The sequence below is a fragment of the Colossoma macropomum genome, unplaced genomic scaffold, assembly GCF_904425465.1.
Source record: "Colossoma macropomum unplaced genomic scaffold, Colossoma_macropomum, whole genome shotgun sequence".
Taxonomy (NCBI): domain Eukaryota; kingdom Metazoa; phylum Chordata; class Actinopteri; order Characiformes; family Serrasalmidae; genus Colossoma; species Colossoma macropomum.
The window spans coordinates 33135956-33149400 of NW_023494802.1; the positions used below are offsets into that span (position 1 = coordinate 33135956).

At 39.3% G+C, this 13445-nt stretch overlaps 1 protein-coding gene across 1 annotated transcript in view; it reads right to left on the reverse strand.

The window, feature by feature from the left end:
• Positions 1-13445, reverse strand: part of hspg2 (heparan sulfate proteoglycan 2) — a 185127-nt gene that overhangs the window by 167813 nt on the left and 3869 nt on the right. The gene's annotated exons all lie outside the window — the stretch shown is intronic.

Sequence of the window (13445 nt, forward strand, 5' to 3'; positions counted from 1 at the left end):
GAGCGTGTTTGTGGGTGGAGCATGCATAGGTTAATTCCAGGAATTCCACAAAGTGAGGTGCGGGCAGATTGTGCTGACTAGACATTCACAGACACCTCGGGCCGGGCCGATAGCGCTATGAAAACTTTGTCCCCGTCTCGCCAGCTCGCAGGGGCAAAACAAAACCATGCCCATTCTTCCGTTATCTCGCTAAATCTCCACGCTGCAGGTTCTCATATTATTCAAGCACTAGGGAACCCCCACAAAACAACGAGCTGTGGTTAAGACATGTGCCCAAGGGCAGGTTTTGCGCCCATGCCAAGGAATTTGGCCGCAGTCTCACTCTCAGATCTGAACCCCGGTGTGCTCCTGACAACGTCCTTTTGTGGCCATGTCGAGACTACGCCGGCTGCCCAGCAGGAGAACCAAGGCCATGAGGTTGAGAAGTCCCGACACACTGCTAAGAGTCTGTTGTCCACCAGCGGATCTTCCAGCTGGCCGTAAATCAGCCCTGGAAGGCTGTTTAATTAGCTGCTTTAAAAAGGTAATTGCTCGAATTGGCTCTATGTTTTAGGTGGTTATAAAGCCTAGGGCAGAGTGATTAAGAAGCTCTGGGTTGAAACACTGCAGGCTGTAAATGGCTGCATTCCAACACTGTAGTTGCTGAAAAGTTAAAAGGTTTATCTTTCACATGCATTTTAACCGGAGGCGCATCAGACTAAGGATAACATTCTGACAAAAGTGGAATTAGCACTACATTAGGCCTAGGAAGGTACACAGAGCTTCCTGGATTTTTCATAAAACACGACCTGTCCAAGAAAGCACATAAAACAGATCAAGAAGTCAAACACATCTTCCTTCTTGTCAGCATCGCCTACGTTATTAAACAGTGAAAAAGGCAAAGGAAAGCCGACAACACGAGAAATCCGAATGCCTTTGTACAGAGGGTGGCCAAAGAAACCTTTTCAGATTGGAGACTGTGAAGCTGAAGACTAAACATGAGAATCCACCTTGTTTGTCTCATCATGTCTGGCGTGGAGGGAGTTGCAGAGGAGTGCGTTGCCTCTTAGCAAAGTGAGATGCAGCTCTCGACGCAAGTGAGCGAAAACTTTGCTTAGCCCAATAAGTCAACATGGGGCATGGGTGGAGACAAAATTGCACATAGCCACTTTAGTTTGGAAGCCACAAAAATGTCAGCTCTGTCACAAGCCAAAGCCTGTGTAGGCTGCCTAGTCCTGGGCCATCCTTAAAAAAAGATAAATAAATAAAATATGTCCTGCAGGGTTCTCAGTAAAATTTGAGGCATTTCTGTGGATTAACTTCCTCTAGAGAGCATAAGGCATTCTCAGCTAGGCCAAATGTACTTAAAATGTCCTTGGAAAAGTGCTGGACAGATTGGCACAGGTGGACAAATATACAATCGATTGCAACATTTTGAATTACATGCTTTGTTGGTTTTCTAAAATCCTCCAAAGGAAATTTAAACGTGCCATTTTTTCTGCACATTTTAGTGTACAATTCCTATTTTTTGGCTGAGTTTAACATATTGTAAAAAACAAAATATAAAATGCATTAAATTCTGCAAATAAACTGAAACTGTGCATTAAAATGTGCAGAAGCGTGTTCTCTGTTGCAGATTTGTTAACCTATCTTTTACTTAGAAAATCAACAAAACATGTAATTTTACTAGTGTTGCCTAAACGTTTGCACTGTAACTACATAACGTCAGCTAGGACTGTCATGATAATTCAACTCAATTAAATGATTAACAAAAAAAATATATACCTTCCTAATTAATTACCAGTAAATAGTTGTCAATTTGCATGACGATAATGCATATTGTTTTTCTGGTCTTTCTTATAGTAAAAATCAGAGGCAGATGTCCACACCTCCAAAGTTCAGTGTTAGAAGCTGGCTGCATTTTCTGCTTCTCACAATTTCAGTAATCCCCAAATACCTTCAGTGATATTGAGGTCTGGACTCTGGGGTGGTCAGACCATTGTTCTGAGAACACCAGCAGCTTCTTTGCTTTGCCAATTTTCTTCTTTTTTATATTTTTTTGTTTTTCAGTAACAGCTTATTGACAGCTACACTTCCTTTCAGATTCATAGTGTTGATTTGTCTTCTCACAGTTCACAGGACAGACAGAAACACCTGTGGATTTTTCAGACCTGCAGCAAGAGCAGAGCTTGATTTTCTTAGTAGTTTCATTGTCTCTGTATCTTTTAATCATTTTTAATCAAGTCCAGGTTTGGAAACTCCTGCTTTTTCTCTTATTTTGCTTTGACATATTTTGCTTTTGACTTTTTTTGAATTTTTATTGTTTTTAAAAAACTACTCAGTCGTCAAAGCAATCGACAGATTACATGATTACTACCATATTCAACAGCCAATGGCAGAATCTCAGCACAAACCTGCAGAATGACTTGGGCTTCCACTATTGCAGTACACACAGGTTTAGTGAATGATCCCTGCATGAAATAAACAAGCTTAATCTCAGGCATATGTGACAGATCTGCTGCTGAAGCAAAAATATGACAATGCAACAGGCCTTGATGGTGTTCCTGTTTGGCACAGGGTGCAGAGCAACATGTTTGTCCCCTCCAGAAACCTATGAACCAACATTGAACCACTTGTAGCTTCTCGATGCCCACGGCAACCATTTTAAACCGGGTCAAATAAAAGTGTTTGACATTTATGTAATACTAGAACACTGACTGCTTATATTTTTAAAGTGCTGTTGACAGCATCTGGTCAAATACTGCAGCTGCAATCCCATGGGTATTGATCTCATGATTCTTCCTTTTGCATAAGAACTCCATGGCAATGCTGCCTGTTGCTCAACACAATCATTCTTCCTAGATTAAAAGCAGCAAAGAAGACCAAAAGTGCACATAATGAATGGACAGAAGGCTTCTAAACTATTGGCTTGGCATTCAGCGGCCCAGATTACAGGGAGCAAGCGGCAAAACCACGGACAAGTGTAATTTATGAATTATGAGACTTACTTTACTACCTTGAGATTTAAGTTTAAATGTCAGGTGCAAAACTAGTCGACTTCATCTCTCCTCTGCTGAAAAAAGATCACAGAGATGCACGTCTTTGTTTTTAGACAAATCAGATTTCTTTTGGAACAATGTACTATCATCAGATAGACAAAATCAGAGCTCAGGCTATAATTCAGCTTGTCATGTTTGTAGAAAGAAGGGTTTCGCTTAAAATCGTAAGAACACCATTTCTACAATGAAGCATGGTGGTGGGAGTATCCTAATATGAGGCTGATTCTTCGCCAATAGTACTGGAGCATTACACATCATGGAAAGACACATGAATGGAGCAATGTACCAGGACATGTTTGTGGTGAGCTTAATCTCATTGGCCGAGAAATTCAATGTTAGGAGACAATGAATGTTTCAACAAGACAACAAGGCCAAACATACAACCAAAATTACTCAAGGCAGAAGAAGGTGAACATGCTTGCACGGCCTTGCCAATCTCCTGACCAGAATCGAGCTCTATTCTGAGATAATACACAGAAATGTACAAGCCCATGTACATGCATATGCCTGATACATCGCTCTACACACTTTGGTGTAGCAGTGAGCTGGAATAGCTTTTGAAAGATGCATCTGACAGAGTGTCTGGGAAGCGTTTAACAGGCACAACAGTGAGGGCAAACCGAATCTGCCAAGGCACTTAGCCACACACACGCGCATTCCTTCCTTATCAGGCCTCAGATCCACAGCTTTCTCTCCCACCATTCATGCCAGCACTCATCACACATTACGGCTGCACAATGTATCATTTGTTAACCATTACCGTAAAACCAGCCTCGGTAATACAACACTGCAAGTGCAATACTAACCAATCACAGTTCTAAAGGAGTGTTTCTGTAGGCGTTTTGATGAAGACATTCATGTAGTTCAACAGCAGTAAAATAATTTGGTCTAAATAATTAAGATCAGTCTTTAACCATGTCCCATTACTGATTACCAATAGAGATATTTAATATATTGCAATGCACATCACAATCAGGAGTATTTCATCTCGCACAATACAAGCACATGTATAATCTATATACGGCCATTAAGATATTCATTGTTTTAGCATCAGGAAAAAAAATGAACAACTGAAAACATATATTTATTTACAATAAAAATACAAAAGCCTTAGCAAATATACTGTACATTTATTTCAGTATTTAGTGTTTCCACCTATTGCTTTTATGATAGCTTCCATTCTTTTCAGGAGTCTTGCTTTCAGTTGTTTAAAGCATATTTTTCCACATCTCCAAAGTTCAGTCTTAGAACTTCAATCCAGTCTTGCGTGATTGTTAGGAGTCCCATTTCTCTATATCTTTGATCATTTTTTGAACCTGAATTTTGAAAACTACTGTTTTTTCACTTATTTTCCTTTGACTTTTCCCTTCCTGATGCATGCGGATTATACCTAATGTCCTCCGAAATATCTGAAAAATGAATAACTTGCACTTAATGGCCATTTTGACTGAAAAATAAATAAATGAAAGGTGGTCTCTGACCCTTCCGCAGTAGTGTATATTCATATACAGGTGTTCAAAATGTTCGATACTGATCCCAAAATTCATGATATTCATTGATATCAGCTTTTAAATGCAAAAACTGAATTAAAAGTCATATGTTGCAACAGACTGCAGAGTAATCATTAAGACGACCTTAAAAACAAGCTTACAGGATCATTTAGACAGCTAAACATTAATCAGTACACTTATCGGCTCACAAATGCAGATAATACTTAAGTATTAAAATTTGGTAATGAACAACTCATAGTTTTTCAGAACTCGTATTAAAGTCATTTGGCCGGTACCACAAATAATTGTATTTTAATACCCAGCACTAATCACGATATAACTTTTTTGTTCATGTCATGCAGCCATATTGCAAAGATATATGAATAAATTTGGACCGTTTTAGTGGGTCACACAGGATCTTCATCATAATATTTAGTTTGGTCATCTCATTGTTGTATTAGGTTTAGTAATCAATATCAGCTTTGGAAAGACAGAGACACACACTTTCATTAACAAAAACATTGAGAAATCAGTTTGACCAAATACTGGTGACACTGAGATGAACAGGAAATCAAACAGGGAAGATCCATCTCACTTCTGGCCCAGTAATACTGCGTATAAAAAGGCAAAAAACTTTATTTTCTTAAGCAGAAACAAGTTCTTAACCCTCAACAGTATTAAAGAGCTATTACTGTTGATTGTTATACAACACTCTTGGTTCTTCAAGGGTTCTTTCATAAGGGGATTGGTTCTATTTCGAACCATGAGTTCAATATAAAACCATTTCATGTTTAAATGGTTCTTTGCATGGTGAAGTGGTTCTTCAGATGGATGGAGAATGTGTTGTACATGTTTCTATATAAAACCTTTTTGAAAATGGTTCTATATAGAAGAACCCTTTTTGGTGCTATTGTTACAAGCTAAGAAGAACCCTTTTTGATGCTATATAGAACATTTGTTTTAGAATTTTTGCATGAATTTCACCATGCAAAGATCCATTTAAGCATGAATTGGTTCTCTATAGAACTCATGGTCCTAAAAGGAATCATTCCCTTTACTAAAAAACCTTTGAAGAACCATTGTTCTTCAAGAGAGTGTATTCAAATATAATTATATAATAACTATTGTAATTATTTCCTAATAAAATGAGTCACAAATCTACATGCACAACAGTAACTGTCCATCAAATTAAAATCATTATATAAGCTCTTATCTTCTACTTACGAACACAAATCTGTACATTCATATAAAATAACACACGTGTTTTGTTAGCACCAGCGCTAACAGTGATTTCTGGTACTACAGTAAAAGCAAGTGGCCTGTGGTAAATCCCCATTCACGCTACCAAAACGTGTCACAGGCTACTTTCCAAGCAAAAGCTAGACAGCATAGGCAGAGTTTGCAACCATCACAACTCATTTTTACACAGCTTCTGCAGCTAGAAGGCTTCAGATGATGCCTTTTTTCCATTAGAGAGATCGAGTTGGACAAAGAGGGCAGCCAGCAGCAGTACATGAAAACACTGTACATGGAAAATACTGCAGCAGTAGATGAATTCACTTTTCTTGTCATGGAAATATAAATAAGAGAAGCGAATGCTTTGAGAAGAGCGCAGTGCGGGATGTGGTTTGGCAGCTCTAAGAGCAGGTGGCTCCCAAGCAAATGAATCATTTCCAGTTTGAACATGTTTGCTTTAATGTGCAGTGCCGAGGGTGCACTTTCAGAACTGATTTTGCCACTGAAATAAGCTTATGTCCTTACAAATGTTATACATTTCCAGTCTACTGGCTCTAAACTGTATCCATTTGTACGTATTTTATTACATATTTCTTTTTAGCCAAATCATTTTTTTGACCAAGTGCAATACACTGTCACGCTAGCATGGCTTTTAGACTAACACGTGGGATATGGACTGATGGATTTATCCAATTTTTTCACATTTAACTTTGCTTTAGCTATTAAATTATGAATCCTTACTTTTCTTTGTATTAGTGTGGCTATTAGACTAACATGTGAGATGAATTAGCATGGCTATTAAGCTAACAAACATGGACTGATGGAAAGCTGAAAGACTGCTTTCTTTATTTGCTTTTTAATAATGTTAATCTTATTTAAAGTGGTCACATTTTACTTGCTTATTTTTTTAGCCAACTAAATTAATAATCTTTGTTTTAATTTGAAATACACTACCCCTGCATAAACACTATCCAAATGGAATTATGGCTATCAGGCTAACGCATGAGATTTGGACTGACTGAAAGCTCAAAGCATTTGTGTCTATTTATTTTTACTTAATTGTTTAATTTTATCACATATTTTACTTTGGTTTAGGCAATGAAACTATGAATATTTTTTTTTTTCTGTGGAGAACAGTAAGCACTTTCCAAATGGAATTAGCATGGCTATTAGGCTAACACTTTTGATACGGACTGACGGAAACCTCAGTGTGTCCATTTGCTTCTTTTTACTAAGATATTAAAATTTTATTACATATTTTACATTAGCCAACAAATTACGACACATTACTTAACATCTTCTTAGCAGAACACTATCCCAAATGTTATCCAAAAGGAATTAGCATATATGTTAGGAGATGCACTGATTGCAAGCTCAAAGTATGTGTTATTATTATTATTTCTAATTTTAATATTATAATTAGAATTAGAATTAATATTATCACATATTTTACTTTGTTTTAGCCAAATAAATTATGAATCGTTGCTTTTTTCTTCTTTAGTGATCACTGTCCTAGTAAATGCTTTCCAAATGGAATTAGCATGACTATAGCATTTTAGCATAAACACTATTCAAATGGAACTAGCATGGCTGTAAGCATAAGGACATGGTGGAAATATATGGACTGACTGAAAGCTCAAAGAATGTGTCTACTGTATTATTTCCATTTATGTATTGATTTTTTACACACATTTTAAGTTAATCAACTAGACTATAAATTGTGGGTTTTTGTATTTATACACAATCTCAATACAAATGCTATAACATTGGAATTAGAGCGGCCATTATGCTTATGCTACTGAAATATGGACGTAAATATGGATGTAAAGTTCGAAGAATGTGTTTTTGCTTATTTCTATCTATTTAATTTCATTTTATTCTCATTCCACTTTCTTTTTTTTGCTGGGATATGTACTATCCCAGTATAGCCTATCAGAATGGAACTAGTAAGACAATATGGACTGATGGACTGCTCAAAGCTGACTGATTTTTCCCAGAAGAACCTATAACACACAGCTGCTGCATGTAGGCTTGGCCCCTGCTCCTATGTCTTAAAGACCCACAGGAAAGCCTGAGTAAACTTTACTGTTCGGAAGTAGGGAAGTGGGCTCCCCCCTCATGCAGATAATTTTGGACTTCATTTCCCCAACAGGATGATGAATCAGCAAGCCCTGTCTTTCCCCGCTCCCACCGCGATCAGCTGGAGTCGCACAGCAAAACGGTATCTGCCTACATCAAAGCTACAAGTCCAGCAGTGGTCTAAAGAAAGCTGTGCACTGAGCAACGCATTCAACCACATTTCCTCTCTCATTACGCAGGATGCAGAAGACGCTGAAGGCCGAGATGATGGAAAACCACACCCCAAAACACGCCCTGACGTCCATGGGAACATTCCAACATCCTCTGCCCCTCAAACTCAGCCCCGCTGGAAGATTATATTGATAAATCACACTCATAGATCTGAATTTTGCTAATTACCTCAGTATTACCTCTGTCTAGGTGCACATTACAGTGGTCAGATGCAACCTGCAACCCAATACAAGGCATTATCTCACGCTTCTGAATCACAAAACTGAATCGGAGTCTGCCAGCAGCGGCACAGAGCCAGAATGCCCAGCTCTCCGAGGGGGGCTGTTGACATGCTAATGTAGACCAGACTTCAGGGTGGCTCTTCTGGCTTTATCTAAAGCTTTCTGAGTGGGTCTCAGCAGGCAAAGAGCATCGGAGAACACTTGAAGGGGCAAGGCCAGTGTAAGGCAAACCGTGACCAATGCTGGAAACCACTTCAAAAAGAAGCAGTATCACCAAGTCCACATTCAATCACAGTGTTCTGGTTGCACCAGGGTGCGATTTCACAAAGCATTTCTTGATTTGGTTGCATAACTTGGGCCAAAAGGAAGCACTGCCCACTAGAAATGTTCCTTATCTCTTCCCATATCAGACAGTCCTGACTTTTGGCTTTTTTTTTTTCTTTAGAATTTCTGCTTAGTGAAATGAGCCGTGGGACGATGTGCAGAGAATCTCAGACAAAGCAGCGCAGTTCTGTTGTTGTAAACCAACAGTACAAAGTCATTGTTATGTCTGGCAGGAATTGAAATGAATCAGTAGAATCATTTGACAACATTTTACATATGACAGTATTGAGATTTGATTATATGAAGTGAAAGAAAAAAAAAAACAGTGTTAGAAAAAAAGAGGAAAAACTTGTCCATAGGCCTTTTTTAATGTTACGTTATCTGCTTTCTTTTTACTCGTGAAAGAGTATAACCTGAGGGCACCAAAATTCCTCCCCATTACCTTTCTCACAGTGCCTTAACCATGATAAGCTGCATGGTAATGGTTTAATAACACCCTTGGAGGACATGCAGCCAAGCGGGTTGCAGGAACCTCAGCTTAGCCCTGCTCTTCTTTTCAGGGCAGGCCAAGACTTGCCTCAGATTAGAGGAAATAGAAGAGTGTGCTGTAGAGAGCTCAGCTGGCATATGCCTTCTACAAGACAGGGCACACGACTGAGGGAGCGTTCACACTGATCTTAAAGCTAGCCACAATTATCAGAAACCAGACATTTCCACATGGCTGCAGAGTGAGTTGGATGTTGTAGAGTATTAGATTCTACTGTAGAGTGTCAGTGCCCTACATTTGAAGGGAAAACAGATTATCTGATCTACTACACAGATAATCTGTGCATTCAGTGTGCTAGGAAAATTAGACAATGCGATCTAGAGATGGTCTAGTTTTCAAACTACAGACTAAAAGGTACTAAAAAAGAATTATGTACCATAGAAGAACCACTTGTGGGTCCCTAAAGAACATTTCAATGAATAGTTCGTCAAAGAATATGTTTGTAGATGAGTTATGAGATTGTGAAGCACCTTTTAAAGGTATCTCCACATAATATAATGGTTTCTCTTAGAACCACACATTCAAGCCAAGAAGCATTTAGGAACCTTGCACAGATAATCGATCATCGCTGTCCAAAGAAAAAGATGTACCTCCAAATTGGTAACTTTACAGGAGAAGGCAAAAACCCTCTTAACTTTTAAAGTAAGTTAATGTAAAGAGAGTTTTTTCCAAGTGATTTTGGAGCATTTCTATTGGTCCATTCATCATGAACTGTTCACACAATGCAGTATTCAAATGATATAGACAAATGGAAAGGAACAAATTTTTTTTGGACAGTGATGCTATGCACTCATAGTCTTGGAAAGAAATTCACGTACAAGAAATCAGCAGTCCAAACATGTCCAGGCTTAGAAGTTCAAAAAGATACCCGACTGGCTGGTGCCATACCACAGTCATTCACATTGAGACAGTGGGTCAGAATTAGCGACCACACTGGGAGAAAAGTGAAAAAACACTTCGGATTCAGAAAATATGTTCTCCACAGCGGTCCACCATTCAGCTTTTCTTTAAGGACATCAAAGCAGAGGTAGGGCACAAGGCTCTATAAGAACAATACTTTTCCAATGAGTACAAAAGATCTCTTCCGACTAGTTCAGGCCGAAGTCCCCTGAGGTCAGCCTTACTCAGTGAATTCTCAGTGAGCTCTACTACACATGACAATACCTGATTCGTTCCAAAGACTTCAAGTCAATACAAGTCAAGGAAAGACCAAAAGTTCCATAGACAGAGAACTATAAAACATCTCAAAAGGTTTAAACTTCCACACAGACCTTAGCATGTCTATGCAACTGCAGGAAAAAACGTTTTAGGCTGCTGAGTCATTAAGGTTGGCTTTTCAGTACCTAGTATTCACCACATATTGTGAACCCTTAAGAGCATATAGTTTTGCCATGTTAAATAATAGCAAATTTTCCTCTCCCTCTACCACAGTTTGCATTTGTCAAAGACACACTTGAGTCTGAAGTGTGCTTCTTTTGCTCATTTCTGACACTGCAGACATACTAAACCACAGTATGTAGCATTGCTAAAAACAGCTAAATTTTGTCAGTGCTTTTGTTGATTTCTATAGACAGCATTATGTCATTCAGTGACATTAACCACATAAGCAAGTCTGTTTGAGATTACTTAAACACTCCACACAGTATGAGGTAAATGTGTATGCAGGTATGCAGTTTGTCCTGCACGCTAATGGCTAATTGGTGAAGTACAGACCTAACCTTCCTGTACTTCAGACACCAAGCATGTCTTGTCTAACTACATTTTTGGTAAGGAAGACACTGTGTAAATTAGCTTTTTCGCCAAACTATTCGTTTAAAAGTAAAATGTAACCCACAAGCTAGCCTTGCGGCTAAAAGCTGCTTTTGAAAACACTGGCAATTTGGTCCTCGCAGCTCTTCCCGGCCACCCACACCCAACCACTGAGCAACTCGATCTTCCCTCTGATTGGCTGAGTAGTTACCCCCCGGATTCCTAAGCCATGCTAGCATGACTCAATGTGACATAATGGACTTTGGCAGTGTGTGTTCCTAAGAGGTGGGTCGTGGTTTTAGGAAGGGGGTGCTGGTGGCGCGTGTATGTGTGTGGGAAGATGAGAGTGTGAGGCACCAGACAGGGCCACGAGTTAGCTAGCTCGTGTCCACACTTGCAGGAGCTGCGGTACCAGCCGAAATGCAGCTGTGTTTAGAGTCTGCCCCCAACCCTATGACGGACGCCATGAAAATGAAAGCCTCAGACAACCACAGTGATGCATCACACATTACACACACATCAGACTGAATAGAAGATGGATGTGCGGAGATCACGTGCTATGAAGCGGCTAACCTTGGGCAAATAGTTACGCTCTGATCAGACACGTCCTAATGTTATTTCTGCACATGTACAGTTCTTCAGTTACACTGAACAAGAGCACTACACAGCCAAAAAGTGTTCTTTTAAGCCGATTTGGTTCACAAATGAACCTTGCTTTAATATGTGTTAGCAACAGGTTTGTCCCAGAACTGCATCTCCAAGCCAAGAACCTTTTAGGAACCTTTATTATGAGAAATGAAACCTTTTTTTGCAGGGTGGAGAGGTGCATGAAGGGGGTTGTAGGATAAAATAGTCCCCGAAGATTTACCACCATTTTAACATTATTTAAAATTACATATAAACACTCAGATGGTACATGGTTTCTTTGCTGGTTTTGAATAGTAAATGAAAAAATGGCTATATTTATGCTGTGAACATCACAACCCCTGGTTCCTATCAAAACCACTCTAAAGAAACAGTAAGTTTCTCTACAGTTTCACATTAAACCAGTCTGAATGACTTTTGTTCACGTTTAGTTGACAAAATTTGGAAGATTTCTTTCATTTTTACAACTTCCTATTAATTATTTGAAATATACTACAATCTTTCTAATCTTGTATCTGCAAAAAACTTTTTCCAAACTTTTGAGCAGTGATTGCAAACTTTTAAATGGCAGTGTAGATCTATGGATTTCAAAATGCATGCACAGTCACAACCCAGGGCAAGTCTGAGGCCGTTAACCTCACTGACCTCAATCTAAACCTCAGTCACACCTCATTGCAGAGCAAACGAATGCAGAAAGCTGTCTGTTTTCCATATGTGCCAGCATGTTTGTGTTGGACCATGCCTCTTAAACATACAGTACACACTACCATTCGACACTTGACTTTGTCTATCATTGTACTGTCGCTCGCCTCCTTCATGGCCCCGAGTAATAATGAAGTCCAGAACTGTTACAGGACAGAAGAAATCAGCCATGTAAATGTCACTTCAGATTTACAAGCTATTTTTTTCAGCTGAGGTTACCACAATGACTGTAGAACCTTCTAATCCTAAGTCATTCGACTTATTGTGATTCAAACCATATGAGGCTGACAAGCAGCTCACGAAACAGATATAAATGAGCTTTGGTAATCTCCCAGCCTTTAAATTACCCTCAACATGAGCTCATATTCAGCAAACATCATGCACAATATGACTTCAGTGCTTACTTAAAAAAAAATATATCATGTGGCTGACTGAAATGACCCACACAGTTAAACTATATTATAGCATTACATAACACGCTGGAAATGTGGAGCCCCAAAAGAAGTCAAGGTGGCGGATGATAAAATAGAAAAAGTGTTTGTCACAACATCCCGGCACTAAGCTGTATATGGCCGCAGGAATCCAGGCCATGCGGGCCCCCAGCAGCAGCATACCATCGGATGAAGTCAGTGAGCACTTGCAGCTCTCTATCCTGGGAGAGATCGCTAACTAAAATAGCCGCTGATGGTCACAATGGTGACGCCAGACACCAGCAGACAAACTGCATGCAACTTCAAACGGCCAGTGAGATAAATGTTAGCAGAGCAGCTGATCAGCAACTCTCAGCGCTGATGCTTTCTGAAACACTTCAGTGTCTCGAAGGCTTTGCTGAGTCTTGTTATACAGTGATTTCGAAAAGATTTTGCAAAAAATAAAAGACGTAAGAGGAAAAATCAGAGAAATTATTTACATAAGTTAACAGAATAATGGGCTGACCTCCGATCTAGTCAATACCAATGATATGCTCATTCTGACGTAATGTACCATGATGGCAAAACTGTATTGCCCAACCAGTGGCCTCATATGGCAGGCCTAGAAAGGTCCGACAACTAATCATAACCACCGGCAAGAGCACTTCTGCTAAAAGCACTTCATAGCAGTGCAGGGTGAGTAAAACAGCTGAGGTTTTGACTGGAGTCACTCCAGCCACTTTCACTACTGAAAGGCAGACTGCTGAATTCCT